Source organism: Choristoneura fumiferana, chromosome 4 (assembly GCF_025370935.1).
Source record: "Choristoneura fumiferana chromosome 4, NRCan_CFum_1, whole genome shotgun sequence".
Taxonomy (NCBI): Eukaryota; Metazoa; Arthropoda; class Insecta; order Lepidoptera; family Tortricidae; genus Choristoneura; species Choristoneura fumiferana.
In genome coordinates, this window is record NC_133475.1 from 7,155,176 (window position 1) to 7,171,872 (window position 16,697).

At 34.8% G+C, this 16,697-nt stretch overlaps 1 protein-coding gene across 1 annotated transcript in view; it reads left to right on the forward strand.

Moving 5' to 3' along the window:
• The first annotated feature begins 12,485 nt into the window (after nt 1–12,485).
• Nucleotides 12,486–16,697, forward strand: part of LOC141427388 (RYamide receptor-like) — a 46,496-nt gene continuing 42,284 nt past the window's right edge. The window contains exon 1 of the mRNA XM_074086746.1: nt 12,486–12,649. The gene's annotated coding sequence lies outside the window, so the exon portion shown is untranslated. The remainder of the gene's footprint in view (nt 12,650–16,697) is intronic.

Below are 16,697 nucleotides of genomic sequence, written 5' to 3' on the forward strand. Positions count from 1 at the left end.
CTTAAGTGTAATAGGAAATTATGATGATATACCTCTAACAAGGAATGGTATCCAACTGTCCGGCTCCGATTTGTTTTATTTTTATATTATGTTAGAGTAGTCTAACTAAAATATTTAACAGACGCTTATTTTTTTTTCAAAGTACTAAAAAGTGAGCAACTTCTGTAAAAGGTGCTGTTAAAGCAAATTGCTAGTTACCTAATTATGTATAATATATAACGGCATAAAATTTGGCCCACTCTCCATACAAAATTACCTATTATTGCCGGTGAAATTACTGGCACTTGAGGTATTCTATCTGAGGCCTCTAGGTTGGCAACGCATCTGCAATACCCCTGGTGTTGCAGATGTTTATGAGCGGTGGTGATCTCTTACCATCAGGAGACCCACTTGCTTGTTTGCCATCCATTCGCATAAAAAAAAACATTTGAGGGCCAGATTTTTTGCCGCTCAGTATATGTTGGAGAACATGAAAAAATAAAGGACCAGTGTAGTACTATTGTATTATTATATTGTATTATTATTATATTGTATTGTTTTTATTGTATTGTGTTGTTTCGGCTCAAACTCATATTCTATAAAAAAATGTGTGAAGCGGCCCGAAGTATGAAACTTTGCCTGTTTTTTTAAATAATAGATATTAATATTCTTACGAGATGCAAAGATATCGAAATTGATCACGTCCCCTAGAAGTAAAAAAACGTGCAATGAGTAAACAGGTATTTCCAGTACTACGAATCTTATTCAGGACTTTTTAAAGTGTAGCTAAACACTTAAACGGTTTTGAAAAAAAAAATACTTACACTCTTGCTGATCGTACGTACCTTTATTACACTAGCTTTTACCTGCAGCTTCGCATGCTTAAATCATTAGGCCTATCAAATGAACTGAAATTCCGGGATTTTGCAAAAAAATCCATGGAAATTCCCAAAACTTAATAATAATAATAAACAACAATACCAACACCTCAACAGGCTCTCGCTAGATGGTTGGATCAAGGGCCAGATACAGAAGGCGGTTCTTCTGGACACGCCGGTAGCTTGGGCCCTACACCACTATCGTCGGCGAACTAGGTTAGGTTTTTATAGTATTTCTTATTTTGTTTGTGCTTTTTTGTATTTTTACTTTTTGTAATTATTATGAAAACCTAAACTAAGACAGAAAATAAATAAAGATGATAATAATAATTTTTGGAATAAAAAGTAGCCCATGTTTCCAGACTTCCAACTATCTATGTACCAAATTTCGTCCAAAGTTCCAGGATGTCGCAAAAATTAAATTGAACGAGAATTATAACTGAAAACAGAATATGTATTTCGCCTTTGTCTTTCCTCAAGGTGCACTTTTTCGAAATGCTTCAAAACATGCTTTGGCGTTCCAGGCAGCATTTTTAAGCATCCGCATTATTAAGAGATACTTAAAATATTGTGAGTAAAGCATGAGTATGCATGAGAATAGCGAACCTACTGTGTTAAAAATAAAGTTGTGTTAAATACTTGTGATGTATACATATCATTTAATAATATTGTAAATCTGTTTTAAAAAAATATATAGACCTCGTTGAGTTTCTTGCCGGATTCTTCTCAGCAGAGGTTTTTCCGAACCGGTGGTAGATTTTTTTTGACATTCATAAGTGCTTGTTATAGCCTTAATTGAATAAAGATATTTTGACTTTGACTTTAACTTTGAGTCGGGATACAAACAGCAACGTTCTTTTAAAAATTAATCGTTTGCAAAAATCGTCCTACGCCATTTTTGTAAATACCTATGAGTTTCCCACCGGGGTAACCAGCATGAAAATATCTCACCTTGTGGTCAAATAACTGAAGTTCAACGAGCACCTCTTCTATTTTCAATTACAAAATGTATAAATAGCATCTTTGTAAACCATGTTTCATTTTTCTTCACACAAAAATGCCTCATTTTATTACTTATTAGGTCTTCTGATGGTCTTCCGTCAGTCGGCATTGAAGCGTGAAGCGCTTCTTCAAATTTTGTTCACACACAACATTACTTATCTTATAGGTAGTAAGTTTCCACTTTTTTAACTGGGCATGAAATAAGTTACGAAAAAGCTTAAAATTATATTCTGATCAAATAAATCGTCAGTTTGAATTAACCAAAGTAACATAATAACCTAAAATTTGCTGTCAATCAATCCGTCCAATAAAAAAAAAAAGTTAAGTCTATTTTCAAAGGGTTGATTTGTGATTGTGACCTGCTGGTATTTGACATTCTCAGACACGAAACGGAAAACACTAGAGAGAGATCAACAGAATACGCATGATTTTCTTAAATAATCGAAGATGATTTTAGAAAAGTTTTCAAAGTATTTTTTTAGTTATTGTAAACGATGTATTTTTACTGGGAATTAAGTGTCGTGCGTATGTTTTTGTTAATACCTACAGCATAGCGCTGCACGTCTCAAGTAGTCTCAACCGCTTTGTTGCCAAATTTCAGCAGAGTCGCCTTTGACCCGTGAAATCGTAAAAGTCAGAGGGTTACTGTTGAAAAACATCTGTGGCTGTGGCTATTGCATCAGAGTTGGAAAACCCCCGACTTTGTCACTTCAAAGTTAAATATCTCAAAAATAGCTGAACCGATTTTATTAAAACATGTCTAAGAACCATCGCTAGAAAACCTGCTTTTAATTAAAAAAGTTTAAGAGCTACGGTGCCACAGACAGACAGACAGACACACAGACATACAGACACACAATAGCGGTCAAACTTATAACACCCCTCTTTTTGCGTCGGGGGTTAAAACAGATCTTTTTATGGCACCATTTAGCACATTTTTTATTTGTTTTTAGGTATTTTTTGCGTTTTCTTCGTGATTTTTTTGCGTTTTCTTAGTGAAGTTTTAGTTCAGCACTGGGATACAATTTTAGGTGAGATAACGATAAACTGCCAAAATAAACCGTTTCGGAAGCCGTTAACTGCTTTTGCTGGCGCCACGTTAGACTATCATTTAATTTTACAGTTTTTTTAAAGCCGAAATGTTTATTTTTTTGTGAGAAATCACGCGGACTAAAATAAAACGGAATATAAAAGACACCGTTGTAAATTTGTAATATGATAGGCTATATATTTTTGTTTTCCTGTATACTTATTATAATGAACAAATATTTAAAAAAAATCCCTGCTTTACTACTTGATGTACGCTTTGATATACTTATGTCAATAACTAGGTTAGTAAAACTAATATTTTAAAGTTCGCCCATTGACAAATCTAACATTGTTGAAAAATCATCAGCAAAATTATAATAATATCTAAGATAAATCGGCAGTAACCCAAAAATATTGATGCATTGGTTAACTTGGTAACTCCAATAGATCTTTGAATATTTACATAATAATCTCACGAAGTTTATTATCAACTTGACTTTTCTTTTCAAACTTAAACAGAAATGCGTGTCATCTTCTAACTTTTAAATTTCTAGCAATAAAGTTTATCTCAAAAATTGCAAGGATTATTAATTATTTGTTGTCAAAAACTAATAAGCGAACCTTGATAGCTGTTTCACTTTTGAGTCGAGTCACAGACGGCCAACGCCGAAGTTCTAAAATCGAAGTTCGTATCGTACCGTCCCTCTCACTCTCGTATTAAATAGTATGTATTGTGTCAGAAAGACGGAACAACACAAACTTCGATTTTCGAATCTCGGAGTAGCCCCGCTGCCTGGTCTGACAGAGCCGTTGACTTACGAAGGCATTCGAAAAACAATATACTAACTACAAATATTTGTGACTGAAAATCTAGGGCTGGTATTAACAAAAGGAATTATGCTAGTTAAAAGTTTTTAATAAACAATTGCGACAGTTCATTTAATGAAATGATTCCCACTGTCTAGTCTAGTAGTCTAGTGTATTAAAAATTTACGTCTACAATGCTACGCTTGTGGATAATGACGAGAAATTATGCTTTGCAATCTATGATAAATTTAAGATTTGATATAATTAATATCGATATAATTTAATCATTCATATAGTATTACAGCAAAAATCATTACGTTGATATATAATACTGTTGTAAAAAGCTAATTCCTTAAAGATTCCTTAATTAATTAATTTCATCTCACAATAGCATCGCACAGCCCTATCAAATTTATTTAAGCATTTTTGGCAATGAGACTTTTAAAAGGTTTTCCGCGTCAACAATTTCAAGAAATACTTACCGACGGTTTGTAACAATTACATATTTACTTCATTTGGAAAAGCAACTCAGCACACTTTTCATTTACCTCTTCAATATCATGATTGGCATTGCTGCAGGTAGGTATTCATTACGAGTATGTACACTACGATATTTCCACTTTCACACTCGAGATGTCTTGGTTTAAATCGTAACGGTTTTTTTTTATTCGACTAGATGGCAAACGAGCAAGTGGGTCTCCTGATGGTAAGAGATCATCACCGCCCATTAACATCTGCAACACCAGGGGTATTGCAGATGCGTTGCCAACCTAGGGCCTAAGATGGGATACCTCAAGTGCCAGTAATTTCACCGGCTGTCTTACTCTCCACGCTGAAACACAACAGCGCAAGCACTGCTGATTCACGGCAGGATTAACTAGCAAGAACAAGCACTATTGGTTTTGTTTTTACCTGATCTAATGTATACAAAGCCGGATTAGACGCCGCAGCCACCAAATCTTGCTTTTTAGGGTTCCGGAGCCAAAATGGCAAAAACAGAACCATTATAGTTTGCCATGTCTGGCTGTCTGTCCGTCCGTCCGCGGCTTTGCTCAGGGACTAGGAATGCTAGAAAGCTTCAATTTTGCACGGATATATATGTAATCTATGCCGTTAAAATGGAATAAAAATAAAAATAAAAATTTTTGGTTACCTCCCATAGACGTGAAGTGGGGGTGTTTTTTTTTCTTATCCGACCCTGTAGTGTGGGATATTGTTGGATAGGTCATTTAAAACCATTAGGGGTTTGCTAAGACGACTTTTCGATTCAGTGATTTGTTTGCGAAATATTCAACTTTAAAGTGAAAATTTTCATGAAAATCGAGCGTCCCCCCCTCTAAAATCTAAATCGGTGGGTGGAAAAATTAAAAAAAAATCAGGATGGTAGTAAGTATATCAAACCTTCAAGGAAAACTCGGCTAAGTTTGCTTGAGAATTATTAGTAGTTTAAGAGTAAATAGCAGCCTAAGGTATAAAATATACCTAAACTTGGAACATTCCGTATAAAATACGAAATCCTTAGAAAAATATTACTTAATTTTTGCGTAATGGCTACGAAACCCTATGCGGACGCTCGATTTTAATGAAAATTTGCACTTTAAAGTTGAATATTTCGCAAACACATCACTGAATCGAAAAATTGTCTTAGCAAACTGGTAATGGTTTTAAAAGACCTATCCAACGATACCCCACACTATAGGGTTGGATGAGAAAAAAAATACCCCCACTTTACGTATATGGGAGGTACCCTAAAAAAAATTTTTTTTAAAATTTTGTCGGCATAGTTTATCTATATATCCGTGCAAAATTACAACTTTCTAGCATTGACAGTCCCTGAGCACAGCCGCGGACGGACAGAGACATGGCGAAACTATAAGGGTTCCGTTTTTACCAATTTGGCTCCGGAACTCTAATAACTGCCATGGATTATCAAACCAACTGTAACTAAGATATGCTACTTTTAACAGTGATAGGAACTTAAAAAAATTATGAAAAACTAAGTAAAATTTTTAATTAAGACGTTATGATATGTTTAGGGTTCTGTACCTCGAAAGGAAAAAACGGAACCCTTATAGGATCACTTTGTTGTCCGTCCGTCCGTCTGTCAAGACTCTTTTTCTCAGGAAAGCGTAGAGGTATCAAGCTGAAATTGATATCAAATACTCATATCTGCGGGCCCTTGAAGCCTTGAAAAAATCAAACTTTTAAGTCAACGCAATCAAAAGTTACAGTTATTAAACAAGGTGATTCTATACAAATTGCCTTGCACTGAAAACCTATAGGGTACTTCCAGTTGTCCTAGAAACTTGAAATTTGGTGTGAAGTTAGCTATTATAACACAACCAACTAGGAAAGTCAGAAAATCTTGATTTTTTATGTGTGTCTGTAAATATCAATGACCAATATAATCTGACCTAACACGTACGTTTTGCTTAGGAGTAGGGCTCTGCTTACACTGGATGTATTAAATCACTCGGAAAAGCGGGAAATATCTTCACATGATTCCCGTTTACATACCTATAAATGTGTACGGAGCCCTCGGTGCGCGAGTCCGACTCGCACTTGCCCGGTTTTTTTTTCTATAAAAGCGTCGTTTGGTTTTAACTTTTAAAAATTTCAAGTATAGAAATTATTTCTTAAATTAATAAATTCTGACATGCACCCTTGTCTCGTCCCAATAAAACCTACTAACTGACCTGAGATACAACGTTCCATTCTTTTAACGGCATATTTCAACCAACAGATTCCAACTTTCGTGTCTGTAATTGTGCTCGTTTTACTCCTGGTTTTAGTAACGAAGTCGGAACGGGTCCCTAGACATAATTTACACCTGCTTGCGAATGCATTGTTCCTGACAGAATAAATATAATTTGCAAGTGATGAAACTACTCATGTATGCTAAAATAAACTCTTAAGTTTGTATTGGACGTAGGAAAGATTTATAAAAGCTTAACTTTCTTCGTTGTCTGGTGCTTTTCTTAAATTGTAATGTAAGTATTTCTAACATTAATTACTTAACAGTACCTATAACAAGAGCGTGGTCTCAAAGTATCCTCCTATAGTGTACAGATTTTTTCGGGCCTTTTACACAGCATATGGCAATCGACTTGAAACTATTTAAGTAGTCTTAAAAATACCCTTCAATTTAATAAATAATACGAAACTGGCTTAGTTTCCAAGACTAATAGTTTGAGTGTGTTCGAGTTGTAAGTAATTATTGTACTAACGATAACGATCGGGCAATAAAAGCTATAAACGAAACGATAATTTTCTTATCACAAAACCGTTGTTTCTTCCGAGAACGGATTAAGTTTTGATTACATGCTAGTCCTTGCAAGTTAGATTTTATCGATTTCTTTACAGTCAAATATAACTGCCAAATTCAAGTAATTATCTGAGAATAAACTCTCTCTCTCTATCCATTAGCTGGCAATTCGCAAATAACTCAAAGAAACCTCATCAAAACTGGTATGAACATAATAAACTTCATTTGTTGACGTTGGCGGTCGTAAATCTATTTAATGGTGAAAAATTTTGTTCAAACGCTCCAGAATATTTGAAAACATTTATTCGAGACATTAAGGTCATTAGAATTATGTGACCTTTTTGTTGTTTATTAAAAAATCTTGTAACTTGAAATGTATTATGAAATCTTTTTTAAAATATTTAATACTGAATAAGAGAGGGCATTTATTTCTGAATCAGTATTTTCTTCAGAATTGATCTCAAACTAACCTAACCTATTGCATTTTATAAGATGACATTTCAAAAAGCCCTGAAAACAGCACGTTCTATATATTTTATAGCATATGTTGGAATGGCAAGTAAAATTATGGCAAATGAAATTATGGTAAGCGAAGTGATTCAAACCACATCTATTTTATGATTGGTTTTTAAGAGTCTTTTTGTATTTTTTATTTCAACTTCAAATTCGTTAGTTTTACGGGTATCCCGTGAAACCATATCAAAAATACAAACTGAGACATGAATGGACAGAAAAACCAGAAAAAGAGACCAGCGCTGGGAATCGAACCTAGGTCTTCAGCAATTCGTGCTGCTGCCTGGTCCAGCGGTTTTTCTTTTCGCGTAGTCAGTCTTTTTGAACAATAAGTTTAGTTGGCGTACCTACTTGAAGAGATATCTTCCTTTTGCACTTGGACTTCAAAGGAGAAGAAAGGTCTTCAATTTTAATTGGAGAATTGCGTCTCGCTAATTAGTCGTTAATATTTAATTTGGTTAACTTTACAAAGGTGCTTGATTGTCTAAAATATTTTCTAAGTTAACAATTTATCTGAATTTCAATTCGCAGGTGGCAATTAGTTGGACAAGTTACGACGAGGAAACAAATAAATAATTTTAAATCAAAACACTGGACAATTTTAATGTTACCGTAAAGATAGGCAAATACACTACCACTTAATTTTGAAATTCTAATTTTATTATAGTTCTGTTTTAAATAGGTGCAATAGAAAATCGGTGAATAGATAATAAAGGATAAAAAAAAAGTTAAAAGGAAAATAGCATTGAAATAAAAACAGTATCTACTTAATTGTCATGGAAGCATATTTAAAGACGTGATATTTGACGTGACTGCTTTGAAAATAGCAAAGTTTATTTAAATCAATTTATTTTGGAATTAAACATGCAGGTTCAAATATTATTTACATTTCAAAATCTCCAAGATTTGGCGTGGAATAACGAGAACGATGAATACATAAGAACGAATGAGAGGCCATTATGGCGGAGGGTTGAGTGAGTCAAATACCTTATCTCCTACTTTTTACACGAAACCGGTATTTGAACAGATTGTGTTTGTTCCTATAATTAAATATATGTAGGTCTTAAATGGGTTCGCGTTCTGACACGAGAGTTAATTATGTTAGGTTAGGTTAGCCTTAGAGCAAAATTACATTGAGTCATCTGCCATCGCAATTAAAGCGATTATCATGCTAGAACCGCTTGAAAAGTAGTCCAAATAATATATCGGAGATAGATATGTGTATTGGATCTACTTCTTTCAGGACCATCTCCTGCGGAAGTTGGCATTCGTTATTGAATTCGTACTTTTTCGACATCTGCTCTGTAACCCTGTAATGCCAATCGACCGAAGTCAACATTCTTCGGTAACATATGAGTGGGAGTTTATGCGTCTTCGTAATATGAATGCAGAATATAACACTGAAGCAGGAAGGTCAGATTAGGACAATATATTAATAATAATCTTTATGTTATGTTCCTATATTTTGAGATCTCATATTCCCTTATGGTAAGTAATTTTATAGTAAGAATAGAAGTACTACTGAACTTATTAATTTTTTATATATTTAAACTAAATTTGTATAGTTATTGCATATTCTTTAAAACTCGTGGTCTCCTAGACCGTACATAGGTGGTTTGGTTAGTGTTTCTGAAAAAGGGCGTAGGTAGTTAAGGAATATGTATCATGCTAATGTAACCTTTAATGAAATGCTTTTAAATGCATGTTAATGTAACTTTGTGATGAAATGTACTAATTGATATATAGATATCCAAAGACAGACGTTCAATTGAAGATATGATCAAAGACCTATTTATATAAGCTTTCAAATCATATGGTCACTAATAACTTATCATTCAGAAAATCCTAATGAAGTGTGTACAAAAGTTATAAATGGGCACCTCCTTAGGTACTTCTCGTACTAAAGATCTTAAATTTTACTTCTCCCTTCCAGGAATAAAATCGCGGGCAAAATAAAGATAATTCTTTTAACCCGTGCTTTTACGTTCAATTACGGATGAAGTATATTTCTGAAGACTGCAATTTGTTCACCCTCGTGACTTGAGTGTTCTGTTTCATTTACCGCTGTATATTGCAAAAGTACAGTGAAATACTCGTACACTTGGAATTTCTTCCCTGTTTCATATTTATTCGTTCCCCAAACTTTTGTAAGATTCCGTAACCGAAGTGAGGGGACAAAAATCAAACCGTACCTACCTACGGAAATTAGAAGAAATATAATTAGGTATGTATTAATAAATTTTGAAGGCCAGTGTCTTTCGTAAACAACTAACGTTACATTGACGTTGTTAAAATAACTACGAACTTTTTAGTTAAGCTGAATATTCAAGGAGCACCGAAGATGGAAAATATCGTTTTCTAAATGGAGGGTGAGGTCTTTTTATTGCATGTGGTTTTCAAAATATTTAATTTACTTTAAATAAGATATCGATGAAAAACAGACATTCTCACACATTAAGAACATAACCACTATGATTGACATATGCAAAAAATACACTTTAACATTATTAAAGTAACCAATTTAACATTATTTCATTTACGGAACTCTTCGTTTTTTTTCTTGCATTGACTGAATCCAAAATGCTACGTAACAGATCCTCAAATGAGACGGAATTAAATTTAACTCAAAAACATTCTTATGTACCTTTTAAGATGCTCGCTAATGCAAAGGCAACATTAAAGTGAGACTTAATTAGTGGTGATTTGTGGAATGATTCAACAGTTGTACAGTCAAAGCTTGAAGTAGGTTTTACGAATATCGTCAATTAGGGTCATCATCATCATCTCGGCCTATTTAAGTGTCACTGCCGGCACAGACCTCTAAGAATGAGAAGATTTGAGCCGAAGTTCCCACGCGGGCTCAGTGTGAGAGTCAGTATGGCGGGTGTACCTTTACAATAGAAACACTTAAAATACGCGATGACGGCAGCAGGGCTACTACGAAACTCGAAGTTCTCGCTCTCGCTTCGAGTTTCGAGTTTTGTAGTAGCCCTACAGGACACAGAATAGAGCCTCCACTCAGCATGTGTTGCCGCACGTTATGTGCAGAAAACGCGCACACTGACCGTTTGGTTGGAACTGGCGGGGCGGAAAGCGAATTATCTTTTCATGGCTTAATCGAGAATCGAGACGCTCGCCAGTCACCAAACAGCGTTCAGCTAGCCAGTAGCCAATACACGGAATAATCAAGAAAAAAAAACACTTTTCGGGCCTCTTTTCTTACACAAAATTGCCTAACATACCATGGTGTTAAAGTTTAAATATCTCCTCCACATATCTTACAATCTTTGTGATCTCCACTGGTACCATCACACGTCACCATCCACTAGTACCGTTGTCTCAATTGGTGCTAGTTCTTCTTCCAAAGCACTACACTCTCGACAAACCGGTCGTGGTATTCGTTTGGGAATTAGTAGCACGCTTTCCGTCGTTACTTCTCTCAAACTTCTGCCTTCCTGGTACTCTCAAAAGGAGCAACCTTCACCAGAGGCCTTATTTTATTGTCTAACAGACTTGGAATCACAATTGTTTCACTAATTCTTTCTGTCACACTATAATAAGCTGAAGGTAGAAAGAGATGGTGAATGTGATCGCGAACATCAGCGGTTTAGACAATACGGCCTCTGGTTGGTCCAAGTGCTTAAATACTTAGGCGCTTTTTTTTTTTATGGTATAAGGGGGCAAACGAGCAGGCGGATCGCCTGATGGTAAGCGATTACCGTCGCCCATGGACACCTGCAACACCAGAAGAGTCACAAGTGCGTTGCCGGCCTTTAAGGTAGGAGTACGCTCTTCTGAACTAACTAATCATAAGCGCCCGACCGATAGCAAATAACATACGCATGTTGCCATAAAGTAATAAGCAAAATGTCGTTATATTTTGTTCTTTTATTCTTTGTTTCGTCACTCGAGAGGCTGAAACATTATTGGCTTATGTTTATAGCCCTGTAATAAAAGTCACAATATCAAATTTTGAAGAGGCCCAGATATGGAATAAAAAGTTTTGCGTATTGAACAGGAAGATATAAAAACCAATTAATAATGATACGATAAGCTGGTGGTTTTTTCTTTGTGAAACATTCGAAGTAACCATGCAATAGTCGTTGGCGGTTATGTAAAATATGACTACTGTATGACTCACTACTCACTATGGGGTTTAGTGTAGAGTGCAGCGAACCTACCCACACCCTAAAGGCTGATTTAGACTATACTTATGTCTATTAAGTAGTTGGTAATATTATTGAGTAGCAAGTTCATTGTAAATTGCAATAATAAGGATAAGGTGTGTCAAACCAAAAGCACGTAATGTACTTGATGCTTGATTAAATTACTAACCTAGGCTGGGTTAGTGGTAATTGTCCAAATAGTCCGCGCCGACAGCTTGCAACCTACGTCCACAGCGGCGTCTGCCTGACATTTAAAGGGGACAAGCAGTGGGCGGTTATGTTTATGGAATAAGTAAATGATTTTCAATTTTTATCAGTGAGAAGAGCAGGAAATAATTATGTTTTTGACCACATTCAAAACATTGATATTCCATGAGCCGATAGACATTTTAGAGAAGGTATTTGAGGCAGTTTGATAATTTATACTAAGGTTCTCATCTGATAGTAGCTACGAGTAAGTACAAAAACTTATATAAGGCTTACATTTCATAACACTTATTTATAAAATTTTCAATAAAATTTATAAACACCTGGTTAAATTATTTATTTTTTCATTCTTCAATCATCTTTTAAAGATATTATAATTTCATTCCTACTGTAATTAACACGCGTTCTAAAATCAGAACATTTGTTACTTATTTTTAATTTTATTACTAAGTATAAAGTAGAAAATAGGATAAACTTAGTAGCTACGTCAGTAAAATATATAGTAACCTTCTCATCGAAATATTTCCACGGTTTCTTGTCGAACATTACATAGGTGTACCGTAAGTGTAGCACGTGGTTGCGCGATGCGCGCCCGCCCTAACAGCGATTTGGTCTTGAGTCACGAGTCTGCCGCGCCTCGGCCGCCCGCCTCCACGCCCTCGGCCAAACTTTCACCGAAAACAAAAACAAATTGGCGAAAACCAACCGATCCGCGTGACCAAGTGAAAACATCCACTTAAATAAACTTTGATCGTTCAGTGAAAAAAGGGAAGTGTTTAGTTTGATGTGCTAAAATGCTTTAGGTAAGTTAGATAAGTTATTAACTTGAGAGGAAGAGTGAGACTGATTGTTGTGATTTATTATGCTCATCATTCTTTCGTCGGTCCAGAAAACCGTGCCCTTTACACATTGTTTAAAAAGATGAAGCTTCTTTGGTTGTTTGCTTAGCTAAAACAATTTTCATATTTGGAGTGTATGATTTAACTTTTTTATTGTGCTGCAAAAATGATTCAATAAAAATGATATAACAAACTTTTGCTAAGAATTTTATTCATAATTGTGTTAAAATTAAACGACAGTGGAACTATATAATTTGATCTCGTTCTAATTTTTCAATAAGTTCAAAAGAAAAATAAGCTAATACAAAAAAAGTTTTTCGGTGGCAAGATAATTTATTTTTATTTTTTTGCTAATAGGAAGAATAATGTTTTTTTCGTTAACGTTATTTTAGTTTAGGTTATTAATGAAACACGAAATCCTACAGGTTAGAAGTGAATATAAATATACATTGATGGTATAGTGACTATTTAGTTACAACCCTTAGTAGGAAATACCCGTACTTAGAAAAAATATAATACGTACATAACCATAGAAGACTAAATTAGTCAAATGTGGCTGTAAGACTTGATGGGTCATTGCATTACAGCTGGCATTATTCCAAAATGAATTTAAACAGTAAGTACTGAAAATATTAAACCGCCATGAACATATTTCTCAAAACATCAAATAGTTTCCATACATAATTACATACATATTTACACACGCTTTGTTTTATAATACAGTACGTAGCTTCTGATACCCATCTTCTCTACCAATGCTCAGCAATCTAGAGAACAATGTCACAATAAACATGCGGCAAAATTCGCAAATACAACATAAAATGATAGCTTCATATTTGGTGTATTACATATCTGTGCCTTAAACAACAAAAAAAACCTAGTCCGAGTCGAGAAGAACATTCTTTTAGTAGTCCTATGTATTTACAGATCGATGGATAAAAGCTGGCAGGAATAAATTGAATAGGTAAGTGAAAGTGATGTTGTCTATGTGTGCATCACAAAATGGTTAAATACAGGTTGATTTAATAAGTGATAATATCGACTAAGATAATCCCGTCTCATTTCAGCAAATTATTTGCAACTGTAATAGCTAAATTTTGTATGAATTTCGCATCTTTTTACCGTGATTTCATGGATTTTACAACCCCATACCATGATTAGTAAAATATTTGTATTGGACCTTGAATAACTTAAATTTATCTTTTACCATATGTTTTGCTGCATGGTTCTGATAATGTGCAGATTGTAAGTTTTTTTTTCTTGGATAACGAAGAAGTATTAGGTACAGTCACCAGCATTAATATCTGCCCCAGCGGAGCGTGCAAAAATATCTGACACGTCCTTCCGTCCTAGAAATAGAGTCGTATCAGATATTTATGCATTTTTTATCGTGTCAGATAGATGGTGCTGGTGACTGTATCCCCTCGTATGCGGGAACTAAAAAAATCTAGTCTGAATTTTAGTCTCATCTGTTTTAATAAGCACAAATAAAAAAAAATACAAAACGATAGCCTTAAATTTGACACGGATCCGTGTCTTATGCATACGAGGGGTTAAGTGTGTACCTCTTAACCTTTAAATTTTAGGATGTTCCTTATACATTGACAAATGACTTTACTTTCGTTCAATTCACTCATGCCAGCTCTTGTGAATCGACTCAATAAAATCTCTCCTAACCGTATTAAGCGACTAACTATTTCCTAACAGATGAGAGCGGTTTGGTTTGCTGTTTGCTGACAGACGTTAACGTGAAAGTGTGATGCGCACAGCAAGTAGATAAAAGTAATTAGAAAACGTAGTCACGTGCGATACCGTCTGATCCAATTAGCAAATTTTGTATTTTATGTGTTTTTGGTGTGTCAATTAAGTCTAACCAAAAAATTTTTTTACAAATGATTTGTTCCACAAATGTTGCATTTGGCGACATTTAATTTATTCTGTAACTGTAAATGTTTCAGGATTTTAAATAAGTCCTGAATAGTTCAGTTTCAGAATAAAATGCATTCTACCACCCTAAAGCTGATTTTTTTTAGAGTACCTCCCATAGACTTAAAGTGGGGGTGGTTTTTTTTTTCTCATCCAATCTTGTCGTGTGGGGTATCGTTGGATAGGTCACTTAAAACCATTAGGGGGTTGCTAAAACGATTCTTCGATTCAGTGATTTTTTGGCAAAATATTCAACTTTAAAGTGCAAATTTTCATTAAAATCGAAAACGGTAGGTGGAAAAATTTGAAAAAATTCAGGATGGTAGTAAGTATATCAAACTTACAAGGAAAACTATAACGGTTAAGTTAAAGAGAATTATTAGTAGTTTAAGCCTAAGGTATAAAATATACCTAAACTTGGAATATTCTGTACAAAATACGAAATCCTTAGAAAAATATTACTTAATTATTTCGTAATGGCTACGGAACCCTATTTCGGGCGTGTCCGACACGCTCCTGGCCGGTTTATTTTTTAGAACTTATTTACTTAAGACAAACATCTATCTATACGGACAAATTCCTGTTATGGAGTGGTAATTACAAATAGCAACATTAAATTCCCACTTTATGCTCAAATTCAGTTAGAATCTAGTTAGTCTATCAGCATTTACTTGCGCAGTTTTGTGGCGGCCCTACATCGATATATACATATACTAACGTAGAATATAAGTCAATGCGGCCCTATAACTCAAAGTCAATTCCAAATATAATATCTTTATTCAATTTACATAGGCTAAGTATAACAAGCACTTATAAATGTCAAAAATCTACCACCGACCGGTTCGAAAAAACCTTTGTTCAGAAGAATCCGGCAAAAACTCAACGAGGCCGCGAGGTATAATATTTTTAAGCAAGTTTTTGGTAAAAAAATAATTTTTAATTCAAGCTTCTTTTCGCGGACTGTACTTTCGATGACTGTACGTGTATTGTCCTCCAAACTACATTTGCATACCAAGTTTCAAGTTGATGCCATCAACCGTTGAAGAGTTCCGTCCTGTGGAGACGATCCTGGCTGGACTACCAGGATTTCTTTACCAGATTATTGTATTGTCACGCAATTTACATAAGTTTACCAAATTTCAAGTCAATCCAACTACTGGAAGTTGGTCGAATTTAACTTGCAAGATTTGATTACAGACAGACAACGGGACAGGGAAAACTAAATAAAAGCTTGTAAAAATAGATTTAATTGTGCTTAATGATTTATTTAATAATTTATATCAAGAGTATTTTGCGCATTTTTTGGAGGAAGCCTGTGTCCAGCATTGGACTGCTATAAGTTGATGATGATGATGACTTTTTTTAACACAGTAGATTCGCTATATTTTGAAGTAAGGGATCGCTAATGGGGATCGTAATTATTTTCAAATATTCGTATATGCCCTCTCATTCCGAGAGGAGGCCTGTGCCCAGCAGTGGGACGTATATAGGCTGGGATGATCCGTATATGTGTGTCCGTGTGTGTGTGTATATATATCCGTGATATAATTTTTAATTATATGATACGCCTTATACAGATATTCATCATATTCCCACGGGATAGGGATAAAATCTCGAAATAACAACCGCTGGGCTTAGAGGCATGAAATTTGGTATGTAGGTAGCCGGACGTCTGGAATAACACATACGCTACTTTTTATCCCGATATTCCCACGGGATAGTTTTGTAACTAAGGGACCCCATACATCCCTGTATTATTATTATTATTTTGTATTTTTTTCTTTAATTGTATACTGTTAGTTTCTAAGTATTTTATTTGTAATTATTTTATATTGAAAAAATGACTTTCTGCCAAGTTTCTTGCGGCGCATTCTTCTTGGCAATGATGGTATTTCCGAAAGCGCTGGTAGTTTAAAAAATGACGTGTGAAAGTGCACATTGCGGCCTACTTATTGAATAAATGATTTGAATTTGAATTTGGATAGGGAAAAATTTTGAAGTTTCAGCACTGGGTTTAGAGTCTTAAATTTTGTACAGTTATTCACAACACAACCTCAGTGAAGACCACGATATATGAAATTTCCGG